The sequence below is a fragment of the Canis lupus genome, chromosome 15 (assembly GCF_003254725.2).
Source record: "Canis lupus dingo isolate Sandy chromosome 15, ASM325472v2, whole genome shotgun sequence".
Lineage (NCBI taxonomy): Eukaryota > Metazoa > Chordata > Mammalia > Carnivora > Canidae > Canis > Canis lupus.
In genome coordinates, this window is record NC_064257.1 from 34,216,238 (window position 1) to 34,234,691 (window position 18,454).

An 18,454-nucleotide genomic window follows, 5' to 3' on the forward strand; every position below is an offset into this window, starting at 1 on the left:
AAGAAATCGGTTCCCTTTTCCACAAGCAGCCCTTGAAGGTATTCAAAAATAGCTAGCATGTCCTCAATTTTTTCCTCCCATGCCCATCTTTCTAGACCTGTGCTTTTTAATATAGGAGAAGAAGGTATGACATAGGGGGTAAAACAGAATTGAGTGGAGGCATTGTTCAATTTGCTGCTGGTGAAGACATTTGATTTGAAACCTTAAATAACATTAAAGGAGAACATGAGGATTTGTTTTTTAAAATGTTTATCAAAAAGGACCATACATTCGAAATGACCTTTTCAGTTAGATGACAGGAGACATAAAGATCCCATCTCTTTTTTCCCAGATCCTTACTCAAAGAGGTAAAAAAAAAAAAAAAAAATCTAACGTACCTACAAAGCCAAAAAACTTTTGGAGAAAAAAATCATATGAGATTTTGAAATGGAAAAAAGAAATTACTGAAGATCCTTTCTGCGGAGTGTCCCCGGATCATCAGATTCTGTAAGTGCGTGCATCGTGGTCAACCCTTCCTCTAGACTTCTATCCATTTGTAAATGAGTTTTGCAGATTCCTGATTGGACCATGTAGATGTGGTACTTTGAAAGAAAGGTTGTAATACTTTGCTGGTTCCCTCATTAATTTCTGAGTTAAAATCTTTGGCATATTTTTTTTTTAATTTGGATGAGAGTCACTATTGTATCTTATTTTGAAAATGACCCTTTAACAATAATTTTTCTTATAACTCACCCATCTCTCTGCCCATCTTTTGGCTTTTGAATCTACACTCCCTTCCTTCCGCCCATATTATGTAGACACAGAAGCTCCTACCATTCTAATACTGTTATCACTGTAAATTCTGGAATGGAGCTGCCTTTGCTCAAAATCTAGAACCCCAATCAAGCTGCTGACATTTCTGGGCCTCAGGTCCTTCATGTGTAAACTGAGGAGACCTCACAGGGTGTGTGATGAATAAGTGAGTTACATAAACAGAGCATTTAGAAAAATGTGTGGGGCATTTTTTTTTTTAAGTCTGTTAATTTTATCACCTTTACACTGCAAGGACAGAGATCAGTTCTCTCTCCCTCTGGCACTTCTTAAGGATCCGAGAACCATAGTCCCTTCTCTGTTGCTTCTGTTAATGAAAACAACATTCTAATTTAGGACTCTTTTGGTATCGCTAGTTTCTCATTTTCTCCTCTGCCAGGATATTATCAAGGAAGGATTTATATCACATTTTTTACCTGAAGGCACTCAGTTTTGTTTTATTTATTTATTTTTAACAGAATGAATTGATCAAATCACCACTCATAATTGCCCTTCAGGTGGATCAGATACATTTACTGCATTTATGTATTTGGAAATTCAGATTGTAGAACACCCCCACCCCCCAACCCTCAGCCCCAAAGCCTCCACTCCAGCTGAGGAGAAACATCAGTTGGCACCGTAGGGGTGGAAAGACCATGCCCACCTTTTAGGTGTAAGACAAGGGATCCCACCTGAATGATCCCTTTGGAGAAACGGGGAAAAGGAGTTTGTTTTAGTTTCCTTAATCTGCTTCTGGACCACAAAACTCCTCTTGTGGAATTGAGCCATTAGATTTTAAGTTTCCAGTGAAGGTAGTTCCTGGAATCCTTTCCAAGTCCCTCCCAGTTAGATCAGTCAGGATGGACTTGAATTTTTTTGCTGTCACAAACAACCCCCAAATTCCAATGCCTTAACCCACAAAGGTTTATTTCTCGTTCATGCTGCATGGTTTGCCAGTGGACCCTGCTCCAGGACACAGGCTAACAGAAGGTTCTCCAGGCTCACCAGCAAAATGAAAAGAACATGGAAAATTGTAACGTGGCTTTTAAATATTTTTGCCCCAAAGTGACTAACATCACATCTGCTCACCTTTCACAGACACACCTAATTGCACGGTGGGGCACCCATGTGCCCAGAATGAGGGGCACCATAGTGCTTTACCCCACCCCTTACGGCTTCCACGCCTTGACTGCATTATCACACCTTGACTCTGTTCTAATTTGTTAGCTTCTCCGCCAGCATTTGGAACAGGATGTAAGTCCATTTCACTTGGCTTTGCTTCTAACTTAACAACATTCCTAATATTATCTGAAACCTGTGGGGAGGAATGAAGTTCCTTAACCTTACCAATTAGCTTTTTTTCAACCCCAAGCTTGCTTGAAACAGGCGCCTTTGGCATTGCCAGAGTAAGCTTTGTTTTTTCCTCCCAAGTTCCCCCTCACCCAGCCCCCGCCTGGGTCTAATTGTAAAAATGCATCTGCATGTTTTAAAAGCTCATTATGTAAATGTATCAGAGTCCATATCTATCAACAGATAATTAAGAAGACTATATACATATTTATGAGTTTGCTTAATATTGCTTTAATGAGGAGGTTTGCTAGAAATACCAAAGCAAAGAGGCAAGAAGAAAAATGATCCTAACAAAGATGGGCACAAGTTTGGAGCATTTCTTGGTAATCCTGAGATCCCTCAGAACACTCAAAGGGCACCTCAGATTTCCTGGTAGCTAACCATAAATGGTAGGGGAAGCTGGGGAGACGAGTAGACAATGTCACTCGGCATTCTGAAAATAGGCTATACTTTTTTTTTGTTTGTTTCAAATAACAGCTATTCAAGGAGCCAGTGTCTCATGTTTCCACCACCTGCAAAAGCAAGGTCGCTGTGGGATGTGGTCTGAAAGTGTGACATGCAGCCCCCAGCTGATTCACAGACTGCAAAGACAGAGCCACTGCTCCAGCCCATATGTTTTCCTCAGGGTGCCTGGGTGACTCAGTGGGTCAAGCGTCGGCCTTCGCCTCAGGTCATGAGCCCAGGGTGCTGGATGGAGCCCTGAGTCGGGCTCCCTGCTCCATGGGAAGTCTGCTTGTCCCTCTCCCTCTCTGCCTCTCCCCTACTCCCATCCATACACTCACTTCTCATGTTCTTTCTCTCTTTCTCAAATAAATAAAATCTCTTAAAAATAATTTTTTTTTTTTTTTTTATTTTTTAAAGAGGAGCTTCCCAGGAGAGGAGGAAAACCTATATGTATCCCTCTAGCAGGCAAAGCCCCCCAGGTCCATGGCTTAGTGAGGAGAAGGTGCTTTTGCAGAGACATGAGTAACCTTGCCACAGGCAGATGAAGCCTAGTGCAAGGACACAGGTGAGGTAAGTGGAGCTTCGGCTAGAATTTACCCAGGCCCCTTTGTGTGGCACACAGTCTACACAGCCACAGAGGCAGTCCTGTCCAGAAAACTCCATGGGAGCGACTGTCACCAAAAGCTGGCCTAAGTCTAAGAACAGAGGCCCCTTCTTCATTCTATCGACAAACATGTCCCTTTGATTTATGCAAATGGTGGCTCAACCCCACCTTTTGAGCTTCTCTGCTCTACTTCTCCTCACTGTCAACACACATTCCATTGGCCAGAACACAGTCATCTGGCTCCACCAAATTACAAAGAAAGCTGGGAAATGGAGTCTTACTAGGTGACTAGAAGGAAAAGGAAAAAGTGTTCTTTTTTTTTTTTTTTTAAAGTGTTCTTGAGCACAGAGCACCATCTCTGCTGTCCCCCATCTGTTCATCCGTGTCACACCATGTCCCTCATGCAGAGAGCGCAGACCTCATCCCAAGTGAGACAACCCAAAGACCACCCAACGACCACAGCAAGCCTGAGGGCTAGGATCTCGGTGATGTGGTGCAGTCCTCGTCAGGTGCAGATGTGCCTCCCTGTGATCTGGTGACCTGTGAACTAGAAGACAAGTCATCTTCTTGCACCACTCCCTACACATCAGTGGAGTAGGAACAAGATATCCAGAATTAAACCTGCCATTCAACAAAGGAAGGAATGGAAGAAGCAGTCCTTGCCCTGAGCGATTCTGAAGTTTCTTGATTCAATCTAATTCTGGTTTCTGGGCTCACTGCCTTGTCTGTCACTCTCTCAGGCATGTCTGAACGAGATGCTGACAAGTACACTCTTCTTGGAGGCCCCACAGCCTCAGGACCTGGATTCCTCCCGGAGCAAGTTTAGAGGCTGAGATTATTTTACAACTTCAGCAAGACTTTTTTTCTTTTAAATTCAGATTTGTAATTTCTTTGGCTTGAATGTGGTAGATCTTGTGTTCCATTTGTGTTTGGTCAGTACTGTGTGTCAGGGCTTATATCCACATCCATGCCTAGATATAACTCCAAAAGATGATTTATGTCTTTGTTTCCTTACACCCCCCAATTGGTCTCTTTCTCTCTCTTTCTCTCACTCCTCGCCTCCCCCCACCCCTTAGAGAATGTCACAAATCACATCTTTCCACATTCCATTGGCCAGAACTCATTCACATGCCCACTTCACTACAATGGAGGCTAGAAAATAAGGTCTCCTTGTGTGTTTGAAAAGAAAGAGAAATGGGGTTTAAATCCGCATCATGATTTCTTCCTCATCTTGTCTGGGAGTTGGTTATATCCTGGTTGGCAGCCTCCACTCAATGCACATATTTAGAGCAAAGTAGGACATTTCCAGAAGAAGAGGGTATTGTTTCTAGAAGAAAACAGGATAAGAAGTAGAAAAATGGATGATTCCAGCCTAGATAGAGGTTAAGTATTTGGGGGGCCAGGTAAACCTAGAATGAAATCTCAGCTTCAACATTTACCAGCCTCGGCTCCCTGGGCCTCAGTTGCCTCATCTGTAAAATAGAGGTAATAACCGTACTTCCTTCAAGATAGTTGTAAACTTAGACAACGTTTGTCACACACTTGGCATAATACCATGATAGTGTAGAAGGTACAAGCCTCAGGCCAGATACCCAGCGGTACAAGAAATGTAACTTAAATTTCCTGTGTCTGATCTTCATGTCTTATTAAATCTCCCTTTCCTCTGATAACAGAAACTTAATCTCAGTCAATTCATCGGCTCTCCCAGGATCTTTGTAAGTTCCAGGGAGCTAATGTGGATCCAAAAATGGCAGGGGTGAGAGTGTAGGCACTTGCCCTTCCATATTGTTCCTCATCTATGGTGGCATCTACTTTGCATATTATTCAGTCTTTGTTCTATTTGGGTCACAGCTGTGCCCTTGCTTGTTCCCAATCACCGAGCATCTGGAGATCTGCCAACTCTGGGTTACTCCACAGTGCACCAGAAACACTATTGTCCAGGTCATTCCAGGACCCCAGACACCTCTATGAGGTTGCCTTGGGTTTGTCTGTCTTGACTCATTGTACCTTCTTTTCTCATACTTATCGGCTTAGGGACTTCTGGAGTCTTTCCACCCCCTGGCAAAGAAGCTCAGGTACTTTTTGTTCTTGGTTCTCCGATCCTATCTGGAAGTTTCATCATTTGGCATCAACAAACTCCCTTCTTCCCATGACTCTATTCAGAAGAAAGGCCCTAGTAGTCTCTAAGACTAAGATGTCCAACATAGTAGCCACTAGCCACATTTGGTCATTCAAATTTAAATTGGTAAAGTCTGCTAAATTAATTATACTAGTCACATCTCAAGTGCTTAGGAGCCATATGTGCCTCGTGGGTACCATTTTGGAGAGCACAGTTTTTACTATAGAACACTTCCATCATTCCAGAAAGTTCTATCAAATGACAGTGGTCTAGGATCTCTTTGTTGTCTGGCCTTCCCATCCTCCTCATCTCAGAATCTTTATCTGGCCTGGTGGAGAAGCCCAGCTCTTACAAGATCTTTCAATCTTAGAACAAACCTCCTTCATGTCTAGGCCTACGTCATGAAACTCAAAAGCCAGAACTGACTCTCTTATTCTCTATGTTTAATGGAGTCATCTCTTCTCTGAAGCCTAGAGATTGGGTTGACCTTGTTACCAATAAAGTGACCAACTGTTTAAGTTTGCCAGGACTGACAGGACTACTGGGACATGAAGTTTCAGTCTGAAAGCCAGGAAAGTCCCAGATATTCCAGGAGAAGTTGGTCACCTTAGTTATAGAGAACCTTGGCTACCACGGGCTGTGAGGAAAAACATCAGTCTCTATATCTCAAAAGTTACTTTAATTCTGAAGCTAAAATTAATCTAACTCCAAAGTTAGACTTGGATATTATATTTCCTCCTCTCTTTCTAGAAGCATTCTTTGTCCCCATAGTCCGACCCCTTTCCCCTCCCTCGTCCCACGAATTCCCTGGATTTAATTGATTCTGCCTAGTATTTATAAGATGTAGATCTCCAGATCACCTTTCCCCTTTGCCACCCGCTAGGGGAACTGTTTGAGAGTCTGATATTTCACCCCCTTTTCAAGGGAAAACTATTGATCCTGAGGTCATTTGAAGAGTGAGCCACATAAAAGACTTCTGCAGGGCAAACTACGAGGGCCAGCTCCAAAAAACCCCTTTAAGCATTAAACTCAGACCCTCAGTGGATTGTTAATAGCTACCTCTTGGCCCATTTCTAACTCAATAGTGACAGTTTCAAACACAGAAGCTATTGTAGAGCTCAGCTGTAGGAGAACTGCTGTCACTCACCCGCCGACTGCCTTGCCCCTTCCATCCTCTCCCTGACATGTGCCTGCCCTGGCTTATTAGTTTGTGTGAACTGCCTAAAAATACCTTGATAGCAGCAGCTCAGAGGGTTAAAGGAGAAAAAGGAGCCATTTGGTAAGAAGACAAATGTTGTTCTTTCTCTTGATTACTCCCCTCAGTGAAATTCAGACCCATGGAGACACTGGCGTAAGTTCTGTCGGAGATTCTGACCCATTAACATGATTTGTGCTGTTCTCTGCTCCTGGAAAGCCTCTCTTCCCCCATTAGCCTTAACCTATAAGGTCCAGTGCAAGTACAACCCCATCCAGGAAGCTGTTCATGATTCACACTGACCAAATCATGTGTCTCAACTGCCAGTATGACAGATTGGAAGCATAAAGGCTTATTATATAACCTTACCCCAGACTTGAAAGGAGGATACCAAAAAAAATGCCTTTTTAACAAACACTTCAGGTACTTAAAAAACAAACATTCTATTGCTATTGAAGTCACACGCTATACAAGTTACCCATTTAGAGTGTGCAATTTGGTAGCTTTTAGCATATTCCCAGTTGTACATCACCACAGCCACCACAATTTCAGAGCACCGTTATCATTCCGCAAGGACACTCTGGCCTTTAGTTCACACCCGCCTATGCCCATTGCCCCTGCCCAGCCCTGGGCAGGCACTCGTCCATCTCTGTGTCTGCAGGCTTACCCACTCGGGACATTTTGGAGAAATGGAATCACACAGTATGTGGTCCTTTGGGACTGGCTTCTTTCACTTAGCATCATGTTCTCAAATTTTGTCCATGTCGTAGTGTGTATGCCGCTGCATTTCTTTTTATGCCTGAGTAAGCTTCCATGATATGGATATGCCACATTTTATTTTCCCATCCATCAAAGCATGGATGTTTGGGCTGTCCTACCACTTAACACTATTGCCTCATATAAACAACACTACTGTGAACATTTGGGTACAAGTTTTGAATAGACGTAGATCTTCATTTCTCTTGGGGATAGGCCTCGCAATGCAATTGCTGGGCCACATGGTCATTCCATGTCTGACTTCCTTTTTTTAAAATATTTTTTTATTGGAGTTCAATTTGCTAACATATAGTATAACACCCAGTGCTCATCCTATCCTTGTCTGACTTCCTGAGGGACCGTCACACCATTTCCCACAGCAGCTGCACCATTTTGCATTCCCACCTGCAGAGTATGAGGGCTCAGATCTCTCTACATCCTCGCCGACACTTGCAATTACCTGCTTTTTAAAAATTCTAGCCATCCTAGTGGATGTGAAGTGGTATCTCATTTTCATTTTGATTTGACTGGTGCAGGTGCTTCTCATGTTCACTAAGGTTTGGAAACCTTTGATATGCCTCCCTGCAGCAGGGGCTGGAGTTCACTGTTGATGGCCCCTCCTAGATGGGAAGCTCCCAGCAGTTCTGGACCACATTACATGGCTGCCTGGCTCCCTCTCAGTGATTGCCCCGGGCCTGGCACATTGTAGGTGCTCATAAATAAAAGCTAATAACTACTGAAGCCTTGCTCTGTGTCAGGCATAGGTCACACAAATTAATTCATTTCATTGTCGCAACAACCCCATGAGGTTGGCACTATCATTACCACCATTTTACAGAAGAGTTAAATAAGTTGCCCTTACGTGAACCAGGTCACACGATGTCAAACTGGTCTGCCTGCCTCCTGCAATACATAGCTACTGTGTAAGTATGAAGTAATTCATCCTTTAATGAATTTGAAACTCTGAAGAAAGGAGGAGATAGCAGGCTGCAGACGCTGGGCTCACTCTACCATCCATTCGACTGAATGGCTGTCTTTCAGAAAGAACTGGAAATCTGAGCTGCCTTGCTCCTGAGTGACATCGAGACACTTTGCAAAACCTCGATTCCCAGTGAAGGACATAGTAAATTTCACAGGCATGCCTTTTTTAAAAAACCCAGTAGGCACTAATCTTGATGTCACCAAGCCCACGAGGAAGTATTTATGGTGGAAAAAAGGAAATAGAGATTCATTCTGGTAGAGACTCAGGAAAAATGCATGTATTCCAGGGATGCGGTAGCAGTGAGGTTGAAAGGTAGAAAGAGGTCTTTATACCTCTGAATTGAGCTATTTTGTATCATATGTCTCCTCTTGAGAGTAAACATGCTGAAGATCGGCTTCTAACCACCAACATAATTTTCTGCCTCCTGTGCAAAGTAAACCCTTCAACATATCTTACCAAGCAGGGCTGCCGAGCACTGGTATCACAACTTCCACAAATTAGAAAAAGTTGCTCCTTCAGTCTGGGCCAGGTGCATGGGTCGGTAAGCTGAGCATGGGCTGGACTGCAGCCCACATCAGCCCACTTGGCCAGGCATCGTTGCGCAGTGTCCAACCTAAACAACTATATATGGTAGCCCCTACTACCAAGCACCTTACATTCCAGAGAGTAGGTAACTCTCTGTATACTAGAGTCTAACCCTGGTGAACATGCGAATCTTGGTGATTAAGGAGATACTTATTATAAATCAAATCATAAATTGTTAAAATCTCTTAGCTCTTTATAATCCAGATGAAAGAAACAACCACAGGAGCCAGCAACAAATGACTGATAGAGCTTTGTCTGACATAACAGAATATAAAGCCAACTAAACCCAGACATACAGAATCCAAGCCAATGCCATCCTTCAAAGCCAAGCTCATTCATCTTGACTTTGGTGCCTTATCCAGGAAGCCAGAGTGCCCTTGGAGTCCTGAAAGAGAGAATATGGCACCAGCAGAGAACTGAAGGTTTGCAGCTCAGGATGGCAGGCAAGCTGCTTACCACGGAGCCAGACCAACTTCCAGCAACACATCATGCTTCTCAGGCCTTGATGGAGCCATCTAGGGCACAGGCTTTGTGAGGTAGCCCCACAGAGGTCTTGGCCAATGGCCACCACCACCACCACCACCAAATAATGTCTTCCTCAAAGCACTCCAGGAAGTTGGCCACAGGGAGTGGGAGAGGGTGAGAAGCTGTATGAGGTACCCAAGCATCTGTCAGAGGAAATGATGACAAGGAACAACACCAACTGCTCTTTGCGTCTCTCCAAATGCCCAAGCCTACTGGTACACAACTTTGAAGAATGTGGCATGGTGGCGGAATAGCAGTATTCAGAGAGAGAGAAAGACAATGCCTGGACAGAGACCATGTGCTACTATGTGCAGCACATAAGCAAAGCACAAATCTAATAACATTACCAATTATTAATTTAAAAAATGAATAGTTTATTATTATAGGTTGTTAAGCCTGTGCTATGCTCTTTACTCCTCTTATCTCACTTGCATTATTAAGGCACGCAATAGTCTTCAGAGGTGAGCGTTAGTCATGTAAGCTTCTCATGGGTGAGGACACTGAAGCACAGAGAGGGTATATAATTTTCCCAAGATCACACAGCCTGTAAACAGTGGAGCCTGGATATGGAGCCCTGCAGTCTCATGAAACTCAAGCTCTTGGCTGCAGTCCTATTTTGCTTCTCCAATGACCAGATAGTTATTTGATGATGTGAAGCCATAGTGGGTCTTTGGAGCCACTACGATGCATAGTAGGCATGCTGTCCATCCAATCATCGCTCCATCCCTCCATCTGTACATACATACATTCATATGTACTTACACATCTTTCCAAGGAATATTTATTGTGCTCTGCTCTTTGTATACATTGCTGTATTTAATGTTACTAACAACTCCAGTTTGCTGGGAACACAACATGGTTCCTACCCATGGCAGATGGTTTCCCAGAATGGCTGCGATATCTTTTAACCATCACATTGTTTCCAATGAGATTCCGTTAACCTTCTCATATATAGGTGGACCCTGCTTACCCTCAGCTTGAATCTGGGCGGTCAGTGATGCTTGCTCTGCTCAGTAGACGTATTCTGAGATTTCAAAGCCCAAGGTTTAAGAGGATTGGCAGCTTTCACGTTTCTTACTTCTTAGTGGCCATGTAATTAGCCTGGCCACCCGACACGGCCATGTTGTGAGGAAGCCCAAGTGAGCCACGTGAGGAGAGCATGGCCACATGGAGGAGCACTAAGGCACCAGACTTCTGGGGAGAGTCTTTGGAGCTTTCAGTCTCTTTTAGTCAGGGTTTTCCGAGAAATGGAACTGATGGCATATGCGTGTGTGTGTACACAGTTTGTATATACACACAAACATATAAGAAAAATTGATTTACGGAAATGGTTCACATGATGATGGAGCCTAGCAAGTCCAAATCTGCAGGGTGGGCCCGCAGACTAGAGATCCAGGGAAATGCAGATGTTGCAGTTCAAGTTCAGACACCATATGGTGGACAATGCCTTCTCGCATGGAGGAGGTCCACATGTTGTTTTATTCAGACCTTCAACTGATTGGATGAGGCCAACCCGCATTATAGAGGGCGATCTGCTTTACTCAAAGTCCACTGATTGGAATGTTGATCTCACCCAAAAACACATTCACAGAAACAGCAGAACAATGTTTCACCAAATATCTAGGTGCCAAAGTTCAGCCAAGTTCACAGATTAGATTAACCTTCACAGAGAGCAGTTGAGTGAGCCTTACTGATATCATGTGGAACATAAGAACTAACTAAATTCCTGATTCACAGAATCACGAGAAATAACAAATCCTTGGTTACAAGCCACTGAATCTGAGGGCTGTTTGTTATGCAGAAAACCGCCCCCACAGAACTTCTAATTTAGCGGCCTTCAAAAACAAGTAAATAAACACACACAAGTACCATTATATGTTTAATACACATTAAAATGGAAAGAACAGAATTGTTGCATCACTGCATGTATGAAACACCTGCCAGGTAAAACGCCCCTAGTAGTGTCAGGACACTGACATCAGAGTCTCCCTTTTCTAGCCTCTGGTTTGAGCTTGAACTGATAACCAGGCAAATCACTGCACTCTCTGGACCTTGGCTTCTCCATCTGTGAAATGGGCCTGATAGCACTCATCCTCCCTGCCTTGTAGGCTTTTGCAAGGCAAGAAACAAAAGTGCTATGATTGCTGAAAAGTCCTTGGCAAACTACATCACAGCCAGATAAATGTTCCCTTGTGCTAAAATGCAAAATTGCTTTATAATTTATTGCTGAAATGGAAACATCTGGCCCAGGAAACTTGAAGGAAGCAAGCAACCTTTCTGACCAAAGCAATTTCATCTAATAGCTGGTCTCTGGAGTCTCTTGCTTCAGCTCTGATTTGTCCATTGCTCTGAGTTTTATTTTGAAATATGTTGGGCTTGCTTTTTTGGCACGTCTGTTTTTCTATTTTTACTTTTGATGGGAATAGAGCAAGAAAACCTCATAAATGATAAATATCCATTGTTGGGCATTCTGGCTGAGGTATAGAGGATAGAAATCTCTCCACGAATCTATTCACCCATAAACCTTTAATTCTAGTTACAGGGCAAACTGGAGTGAGCCAGCATTGTATAGATTTTTATTAGCAACCTCCACAAGCTTCAATTAGTCTACAGATGAATGTGACTTCCACCTGGGTTATGAAACAGCAAAGCCAGGAGTCAAATCCAGCTATGTCTTGTCCCTGTTTCAAAACTCCCTAGTGATTCCTCCATGGCCCCTGTATAAAAAACCAGCTCTTTGGCACAGCACTGAGGTCCTCCATGATCTGACTGTTGCTTACCTTTCTCACCCCTCATATCCTTGGGCTTCATGATGTGTTAAAGGCCTTTATATAAGCTCTTTCCTTCTACCGAGTACAATGTCCCCCTTCTATCTTTGCTTCACCAATTCCTTCAGCCTCTCATGTCTAACTTCAGATGAGCTCTCTTTGAAACATCTCGAAAACAGCAAGACTGGGTTTGGTGTCCCTCATCTGTGACCACTCAGCACCTTACCTCTAAGATAGTGGCAAATTAAGATTTCCAGGAAGTCAAAGGCACAACTCATAAAACAAATCCTGAGCCTATTTCAAAGATTTATTTACCTTATTTACAGGGGAACCAGCAGGGTGATAAAGCTGGATAAAAGGGGCATATGAGAAACCCATTATTACGCACCCAGTGAAAGACAGAATGCTGACCTAAGAGTGGTAATTTAGAGACAAAACAAAATGTAAGATAATGGATAATGTCCTGTAGGTGATAAGATCATAACCCTTAGGAGATGGCTTTTCCAGTGGACGGAAATCATCTATGTCTCTACCAGACAAAAATCATTTTGCAACTTAGCAATTTCCTGCAAATTAAGATCTAATTTTTCAAAGTCTAGACCCTAAGCAGTCGTAATAGCCAAATTAAGGGTATCAGGTGGCCTATGGGCCAGCCTATTGGACAATGCTTTAGTATGACATTGAAAGGCATGCAGTCGTTTTTCTGGATGATTCTTTTTTTTTCTTTTTTTAACCACTAGTATTAACACTCTCTATTGTAGCTACTGATCATCTTGTCCAAAATTCCCAGCAATTGAAAGTTTCTTAGGGGCCAGGAATATGTTTTGTTCACTCTTGTAGCCTCCAATCTTAGCTCAGTACCTAGGAAGTGGTAGGCACTCAGATGATTGTCATTGGATGAATTAAAAGCTTTTCTCTTGGAAGTTAAAGTGCCTCCACCCAGGAGCTTTTCAATTTCTCATCGATCAGGTTACAGGTGACAAGAAATCTGTGTAGTGACCCCAGGTCACAGCCCAGATGCCTCGCCCACCCCAGCCAGCCTCCCCGCGACCCCAGTGGCCCCAGCCCCGTAAGCACGGAGGCCTGACTGTCACAAGGATGGTCAGAGGCAGAAGGCTGAGTGAAAGAAGCTCGCCTCCTTCCCCTACAGTCTCCATTCCAGAATCAGGTGGTCTCCCTGGAACCACTCCCACCCAAGGTGGTTTCTCCCTGCCGGCCCCTGCCAGCAGGTTGGGCTGGAAAGCACAGCCTCTCTAGCTGGCTGCCTCACTTCTTGGTGCTGCTCTAGAGAGCACAGGGGCTCATTCTATTCCTGGAGTCAGCTCCCCAGGGGCAGTTGTGGGATGGTAGGCACAGAGCTCGTCTTTGGCAAAGGTGTAGAGGGCAGCCAGGTTTTCTCACAGATAATGAGCCCACATAATCCAAATCAAGGCTGATTTATGCACTTAGTACTTGTTGCCAGCATGGATACACTGCCCTGTTTGTGGCTTGTTTTTATTAGCACAGGAGGCAGGTGAGGCTCACTCAACTAGATGGGGGAGGCGCGGAGGCAGGCCTGATTTTCAGGCCAGATTTGGGGTCAGGAAAGGTCTGGCAAAGGGAGATTTGAAACTGTGAGTGAGAGGGGCTTTATCACTTCCCATCACACCGGTGTCAATCTTGTGGGGACCTTGGAAAGATTTCAGAGAAACAGGGAGTTCCTGGGTTTGGACAAAAATAAAATAAAACACAGGCAAGAGTGTGAGATTCCTTTGGCAAAGGGTGGGCTCCCCTGAGCCCCTCCCTGGGCGCTGGTGGAAGGTGGTTTGGGTACGTGAGAGAAAATAAAGAACAACACAGCAACAAAGGCTTCACATGTTCTTAGGAGCAGGGTGGATCCCTGAAAATGTAGGAAGTGGGTGCAGTTTGCCCTTAGAGTTCCCAGTTTCTTATTTCCGGGCCTCCTCCCTCCATGGGGGACCCCTACCACCACCGCCCTACTTTCCTCTCCCGCTTCCAAAATGCTGCTGTGAACCATTTACTCCTTTATTGCAAACTGAAAGCTAGGTGCTCTCTCTCTCTTCCTTGGAATGGTATTCACACTTCAGCCTTTTCTCTTTGAAAAAGTAATACAGTGGCCATATTATTTGTCATCCATCCAGGAATATTTTTAGTGCTCTTTAAAATTACACCAGAACAACAGGAACAAACCAGAACTGTCTCAGAAGAATCCTGGGCAAACCAGACCTAAGACAGGTCATCTTAGAAATGCAGGGCCTTGTCTTCTGTTGGAGGATTTGTGGGCATTCCTGGGCAGGTGTAGAGGGGTTTCTGATTCTTTCCAAAGGGGAGGGGAATAGGAGGAAGGGGATGGGAGCAGGGATGTATTGGAATGTTCCCAGTTGCCTAACAAAGTATCCAGCTATGATTGGCTTAAATTAAAGAGATTTTTGTTTAAGATTTTTATTTATTTAAGAGAGAGAGAGAGCGAGAGCGAGCACACATGCATGCAAGTAGGGGGAGCAGCAGGCAGAGGGAAGAGGGAGAAGCAGACTCCCCACTGAGCAGGGAGCCGATGTGGGGCTTGATCCCAGGACCCTGAGATCATGACCTGAGCCAAAGGCAGATGCTTAGCTGACTGAGCCGCCCAGGCACCCTAAGAGATTTATTTTTCTCACATAACCACCACCCTGGTCCAGAGGGAGGTGGTTCCAAGCAGGATCAGTGGCTGTACCGTGTCAGGACTTCTCTGAGAATCTCTTGGCACCCTCCCTCATTATTGCAAGAGGGCTGCCAAGGCTCCCTACATCATGTTTCAACAAAAACACAAGGAAACGTAGGAAGAAGGAGATGCAGCTTTTCTGCTTGTCCTTTCTTTCCTCACAAAATTTTATCTGCCCAGGATTACCCCAGCAAAGTTCCCCTCCGGTTTAATTTACTGATACTGGGTTAGATGGCATTGCCAGCCTTGCAAGAGAAGCTGTGAGAGTGAGAACCTGCATTTTCTGCCTCTGTGGTAAATCCAGGTTTTGCACATTATTGGTAATTTTAGTAGTAAATATATTATTAGTAATTACTAAAATTAATGTTATGAAATTAAAATTAGTATTATTAGTAGTGATTATCACTTACTCCTTACTCCCAAATCCTTATAGGTTCTGTGTGATTTCTTTCTTCTTTCCTTTGTCCACTTGCCCCCTCAGCCACTGTATATCGGCACAAAAGGGCTTATTTCTATGTCTTGATTGGCCCAAACTGTGTCTTGCCTCAGGACCTTGGCGCTTGCTGTTTCCTCTGCCTGGAATGCTCCTGTCCCAGCTCCTCTCTTTTCAAATTTTAACTCAAAGAAGCTTTCCCTGGCCACACTAATTAAAGCACCCCTCTTCTTTTCTGTAACAGCACCCTAATGATTTCCCTCCCCAGGTTTAACACTGACATTATTGTCTTACTTGTACGAGTATGTCTCTCCTCTAGCCCCTGCCTCCCTGAGATCAGAGGCTTTGTTCTTGATTTATCCCCTTTTGGCTAGAACAACGCCCAACACGTAGTAGTTGCTCAATAAATTTGCTAAATGCTTAAGTGGTTTTAAGAACTAAGGCCTACATCCAAGTCTGAGCTGCTCAGTGCCCTGTGGTCGTATAACCACCTCGGAGCACAGCTAGAAAACACTGGTCTGGTCTAACCTCCATGTTTTAAACATGAACATGGGGCCAAGAATTTTCCCCCTTTGAGATAGTAGAGTGAATTGGTAACCAAGGTGAGGCAAGAACATGAGCATCAGAGACTAAATATTCCAGGTACAAGCCAGATTGCCTTTGAGTAGGCCTTCGAGCTACCCTACCTCAGTGTCCACACTTGTAAAAATAGGAGTTAGGCCACTTCCCTCACCGAGTGAGTTTGGGGTTGACATGAGAACAGGCAGGCAAGAGAGTCTAGCGTGGGACCTAACTGACAGGGGTGCTCAGGGAAAGATAGCTTCCGGGTGCCTGGGTGCCTCAGTGGTCGAGTATCTGCCTTTAGTTCAGAGTGTGATCTCGGGGTCCTGAGATGGAGTTCCACTTCGGGTTCCCTGCAGGGAGCCTGCTTCTCCTTCTGCCTGTGTCTCTGCCTCTCTCTGTGTGTCTCTCTCATGAATAAAAAAAAAGGGGGGGGGGATAATGCATGACAAGCTCCCCACAGAGTTCTTGACCTAAACCTGGGTTCAGTAAGGTCAGCGATTTACATCAGTGTAGACAATTCTAGACGAGATTTCAAAGCCAAAGAATGAGAGATAGGGGTATAGTTCCCAAAGGTGGGTAATTTTGCTTTCTCTGCTCATCCTTTTCCCTTTTGCAGGTGAGAAGCCAAGTAAGATCCAGCCTGTCCTCAGCCTTTATGCCCACCCCATTTCAAGATGACCTCGGGCTACAGAGTTAGAAACTTGGTCTTGCCCGGAGTCCAGACGTTTCCATGTCAGCCAGCAGAAACGGACCATGAGAACACCCTACGGCCTGTATTTGCTGCCTGTTTCTCCGGATGCCAGCGAAGAAGGCCTTCTAGTAATGGGATCAGTAACCCGAGCAAGAGCACTGAAAAGGCAAGTCTGAATTTATCCCCGCCTGTCATGTTCCAGGGAACACTGAAAGCCCGGTAATGGGAAGCGCTGCCTTCTCACAAGTCCCCGGCCCACCCCTGCTAGGTGCTATTATTAGCACTGATATTAATAAGTGCTCCTGACACGCAGGAGAAGTTCAGAGTGCTGAAGAGCTGCAAAGCGTGCCAACACCTCAACGGCCTGCCTCTGGCGGCCCGCAGGCCCGGGGCACACGAGCCGAGGCCCAGATGGCAGAAAACCCGGGCCTCGGGAGGGATCACTGCAGAGGGATTTTCCAGGGAGCGAAGGAGAGACAAGGCTTGGCCCCTGCTGTCTGGTCACCAATCTCGTTCGGAGAGCTATTCTCGGAAAATCATTGAAGAGATGATAAAAGATAAGGAACAGTCTGCTCTGAATGTCACCCCTACTGTCCTGGAGCCTTGGGGGAAGAGGGTGAGCCGTGTCCAGCCTTGCAGCTAACTAAGGTCAAGCTGGGACAGAGACTGTTCCCCAGAGGCTGCTCCTTCTTTCTTGTACATTATTATTATTATTATTATTATTATTATTTTAAGATTTATTTATTTATTTTAGAGAGCAGGGGAGAGAGAGAGACAGTGAGAATACTCAGACTCTGCCCTGAGCATGGAGCTAGATGTGCGGCCCTAAGAGCGAGACCTGAGCCGAAATCAAGACTTAGCACCTTAGCCCCCTGAGCCACCCAGGCACCCCTCTCTCTTACTCGTAGAAACACAGCTTTCTGAGTTAGCAAGGAATTCTTAGAAATAAGATCCTCGAGCAGCAGCTAGTAGCCACCATGCGTCCTAGACTCCATGACAATGAGTGTGGTCACCTGGCTGAGCTCTGGCCCACGGCTGGGAGCAGAAACCCTGTGGACAGCTTCCAAATCACATTTTTATTTTTGTATGGAAGCACCACACTTGCATTTTTTTTCCTTCCTCCTCCTGTCGCTGGCTGGGGTATGGCACCAACGAGAGCACTGGCCTTGGACCAGAGAAGGAAGCCACACGTTGACAATGGTAGACCTCTGTGGCAGCATCTGGTTCCAGCAGCCCTAGACCTCTCATCTTCCCTTGGTCCGCTGGATGGAAGAAAAACTTTTACCCTATTTAGGCCGTGATATTTTAAAGCCTCTTTCTTACAGTAGCTTATCCCATACCACATTCACAGGCCCTGGCTTTGGACTCAGGTAAATGTTTATAGACGTGCCCTCAACCTTGCCCCCCTCTCTCTCCCTTGCTCACTGGGCTCCAGCCAAACTGCCTGCTTTTCTCTTCTGGGAGCTCATTAACTTCTTTGTCATCTCAGAACCTCTTCCTCTTGTATGAGTTTGCTGGGGCTGCTGTAAAAAGTATCACGGGCTGGGTGGCTTAAGCAGAAATTCACTGGCTAATCGCTCGGGAGGCTGGAATTCCAAAATGAAGGTGTTGGCAGAGTTGGTTCTTTCTGAGGCTGTGATGGAAGAATCTGTTCCATACCCTCTCCTTGGCTTGTAGATGGCTTTCTTCTCCCCATGCCTCTTCATATTGTCCTCCTTCTAGGTGTGCCTCTGTCTGAATTTCCTGTTTATAAGGATACCAGTCATATTGTTTTAGGGCCCACTCCAATGACCTCATTTTTACTTAACTACCTCTGGAAAGACTATCTTTCTCCAAAGAAGATCACATTCTGACGTACTATGAGTTGGGACATGTGAATGGGGATGGGAGAGACACAACTCAGACCATAACAACTCCCCCTTAGAATATAAACTTGCTTTACTTGATA

The 18,454-nt window shown here is 44.8% G+C and overlaps 1 long non-coding RNA gene across 1 annotated transcript in view; it reads left to right on the plus strand.

The window, feature by feature from the left end:
* LOC125752508 (uncharacterized) overlaps positions 1 to 16,667 on the plus strand; it is a 28,152-nt gene extending 11,485 nt beyond the window's left edge. Inside the window, exons 4-5 of the long non-coding RNA XR_007402192.1 lie at positions 332 to 486; positions 16,432 to 16,667. This is a non-coding gene — a long non-coding RNA (uncharacterized LOC125752508). The remainder of the gene's footprint in view (positions 1 to 331; positions 487 to 16,431) is intronic.
* The last annotated feature ends 1,787 nt before the right edge of the window (positions 16,668 to 18,454 follow it).